The sequence below is a fragment of the Pungitius pungitius genome, chromosome 6, assembly GCF_949316345.1.
Source record: "Pungitius pungitius chromosome 6, fPunPun2.1, whole genome shotgun sequence".
Classification (NCBI taxonomy): domain Eukaryota; kingdom Metazoa; phylum Chordata; class Actinopteri; order Perciformes; family Gasterosteidae; genus Pungitius; species Pungitius pungitius.
The window spans coordinates 6696759-6700942 of NC_084905.1; positions in this window are offsets into that span (position 1 = coordinate 6696759).

Consider the following 4184-nt stretch of genomic DNA (forward strand, 5'->3'; position numbering starts at 1 on the left):
CCCCATTGAAGGGTTTTTTCATATTTTGGGGAGTTTTTCCTGTGCCGATGTGAGGGTTTCGGGACAGAGGATGTTGCATGTGTACAGACTGTAAAGCCCTCTGAGGCAAATTTGTAATTTGCGATTTTGGGCTATACAAAATAAAATGAATTGAATTGAATTAACTTAAGTTGAAAGCTTGCATGAGTTTTCTAAAGTTTTCCCCTGGTGAATACAACCAGAGAGCTAAAAACTCCTAAAAGCTTAAGAATTAAGAGACAGCAACATTGAGGCTGCCATCCACCGTCATCTTAAATTCGAGAACAATGCACACTGTACACACAAAGTCAAAAATCTGCTGTCAATGTCCCTTAGCAACCCAACAGACAACCAACTTTCATTATCTCAACATGTCTCAGTCTGAATAGGCTTGATTCTGTAATGACAGATCTTGCCCAGGTTTGGCAGCCATTAATGGGCCAGAACCTGTTTCAGTGATGGTTGCCAATACATTCAGCTGCCATGTCTCAACTAGAGTAGGTTGAGAGATTCTGCAGCCATAGACGGGCAGAACCTGTTTCATTGCTGATAGCCAGTAAACCCGACTGCCATGTTCCAACCAGTATAGGCCCGATTCTGTAATTCCAGATATGGTCCAGGTTTGGCAGTCATCAATGGGCCAGATCCCATTTTATTCCTCATTCCTCGTTGCTATAATGACAGATTCAGACCAGGTCCGGAAGCCATCAACGGGCCAGAACCTTAGTGGTGGTTGGCGATAAACCTGGTGGCTATGTCTGAGCCAGAATGTCTGTAGCAGCTACATCTGGGCCAGATATGGCATGAATGAAATGGCTCACATCTGGCCGCAGTGAGCAGGAACACTGTCGAGCTAGCCGACACTCAGCCGCAATACGGCTGAATCCGCTGGCTACCTGGGTTGCTTGCTGCACGGCTGTCTTTTTATCCAAACTGGAGGCGTGTCGACCACCATCAATCTGAATATGTCCCTGATTCAACCAATCTGTGAGGATAGTTTTGGACAGAGACCGTTCTAGATGGGTACAACTTATCATGTGTGCCTTGGGGTCAAATGTCATGGTGAGGCCAGGCCTCCTGCTGGTGTCAAGTGGAGGGGGGTGACTCCAAACTACTCATCCTGACACCCGCACTCAATCAACAATCCGGGACAGCATATCTACCTCGGCTCTTCACCCACTCACATTGTTTACGCTCACCTGGTAGACTGCGCTTGGCTGTTCACCTCGATAAGTGTCAGAGATTGATTCTTTATATCCCCTGACCCTGTATTTTTGTCCTTACAGCCATCCATTCCCTGACTCTCCCGCCTATCTGCCATTCCCCCCCCCCCCACACTTGAATTTCCCTGCCATTTCTCCACCTGCCTCCCTCTGTTGTGATCCGGAGAATAAATAAGTTTCCCACCATACCTCCTAGTCTGTCTGCATTTGGGTCTGACACAGCTCTATCAAGTGCCTTCCTACAGCGATTTCAGGCAATAACTTGTGTTCATAATTTATGTTAAGCCCCCAATGTCACAACAGCTGTGCCATACTTTGAAACTATGCTATTGTGCGTGATGGCCCCCGGCTGATTGGCAAATATGAATGGAACAGAAACATCAATGTGACTGATTAACAGATGTGCTTTCCCTACCAGGACATGTCAAATAGCCAAAGTGAAAAAGGCGGAAGGTTGATGCACGGAGATTCACTGGTTCTATCGGGGTTCCGCAGAGAAGCGTACTTGCAATACCTCACAACTTGCCCGCTGCGTCGGGCTGTTCTTATAGGGTTCTCTCTCGCAGGTGTTCAGAATTCCGGTGATTGGCTCCGCAGGACGCGTCCTTCGGCTCCCCCTTGCGGTCTCCTGCCATCACGCTGGGGTTGAGACCTCACAGCAACTGGTTAGACCATTATCATTTCCTTGCTAGGATTGTGATGAAACCTCAGGGGAGAATGTTAATTGTTAATTACTTGATTTGATGTGAAAAATGTTTAATCAATGTCGAATTGACTCTTTTTTTGGGCTGCGGTCAAAAAGTTTATTTTGTCCTTCATGGTAACTCCCTGAAATTAACCAAGTGGGAGCCATGAAATAAGCAGATCCAAGTATCTAATTGCTAAGGTACCTTCCTTTCTAATTTCTCAGAAGATTATGTTGTCACACAATTCCAATCGACAACATAATTTGCACAATAAACAACGATCATGACCAAACAAAGCAAATCAAGTCAGTTGCCATAACCTCACCATAAAACCACCTTCTTATAGTTGAAGAGTCCCCCTCGCTACGGTGATAAACAATATTGGTCAGGCTGTCCCTTCAGGAAACTCAGGGTAAGCTGCTGTAGAAATACCCTGAAAAAAAGATTTAGTCCATCCTGCCCGACACAGGTACTGTTAATAGCTGAATGTTAAATAGCTCGGCAGTGAAAGAAAAAGAAGAAATCTGTCACTATGACTGCTTAAAAATGAACCGAGTTGGAGGGATTCTGCAAACCGATTTTTATTACCAACAATCAGCTTCCCTGGAATTGTTGAGCATAAGAACTAGAATCTAATAGTTTAGAGTTTAGAGTTGAAATCACACTGTACAAAGTTGATTTAACTGTTACAGAGTCAATTGTACGAAAGAGCTGGAGTCATTATCTAGTGTCAAGATCAGATTCATATGCAACACTTAGTAGAGTTAAATAACCTCTTTGATAGGTTTGAAATGAAACTGTACAGTGTAACACTTCTGGGTTTGGGGTTTAAATCTACGTACAATGGCGTATGGTTTGGAGAGGGTGTGCGGGAAACCATGAGGTTCAAACCCTGGCTGCTCAATGTACCATTTCAAAGTGTCCCTGAGAAAGACACCTGATCCCTAATTGCATGGGTTAAAAATGAAAGTCACTTTGGATAATAGTGTATTTAACACAGAGCTGATTTATTTTTGACACTTATTCCCAGTTAAATTGTTTCATTTCGTTGAGTGTTGATTTAACACTGACAAGAATGGGACAATATAAACACCAGCTTAGAGTTTAAAATGAATCTCACGCTGGCTAGGTCAGCGCCTTTCATTTGAGCATGTATGTGTCAGGGTTCGTTGGTGCTGGTGCGGAGGACGGCAGGACTCAGACGCAGGGTCTACAGGTCTCCAACAACGTGCTCTTTATTCCAAAGACAAGCCAGGGCAGACGTGCACAAGCCACAGCAAGACTTAACACTCAACAATGAAGCGACAGGGGACAACAGGCACATAGGGCTTAAATACACTAGGGAGGTGCAGGTGATTGAAGCTAACCCAGTGACACAAGAGACATGAAACTACAAAATAAAACAGGAAGCAGAGCCAAACCGTGACAGTATGACTGTGTTTGAATGGTTAAATGAGACTAAATTGTAAAGCGAAAGAAATACTTGTGCTATCCATTCACAGTCACCATTCACCTTTTAGGAAAGAAGTGATTCAGATTGAATGATTTTGTCTTTTGTATCCGGTGCCCTTAATTTAAAATTCTTTCTCCACCAGTGTATGTCCCTGTATAATGATGATAACACTTTCTAAAGGTCACTAGCCGACTGTGCAGAGCTTGCAGAGCTTTCAGAGCCTTTTGAGGTGCATGACTCTTCATCCAGGCCTTTCAATCTGTGTGCCAGTCCCATAAAATGACTTGAATATGTTCGTGGCAACTTATAGACCCACCCATAAGAGAGTGTAAGAAGTGGAGAAAGGTAGAGATGCATTTCTTAGATAATTTAATGTCAATAGACCAAAGCTCTTAAATATAACTGTAATTATGTGTCAAGATCAGATTCATTTGCGACACTTAATTAACTATTTGATAGGTTTAAATGTAACTGGACAGTGTCACACTTATTGGTCTTGGGTTTAACTCTACATACTATGGCACAAAGATTGGAGAGGGTGTAGGAGGAGGCACAAGTTTGACGGTCCAAACCATGGCTGCTCCATGTCCCATGTCAAAGTGTCTCTGAGCAAGACACCTAATCCCTAATTGCTCCCTGGCTAAAATGTAAAAACCATGGGTTAAAAATGCAATGTAAGTTGCTTTGGATAAAAGCGTCAGCTAAATGACATGTAATGTAATTAACACAAAGCAGATTTATTTTTGACACTTATTCCAAGATAAATTGTTAACACTTTGTTGGGTGTTGATTTAACACTGACAA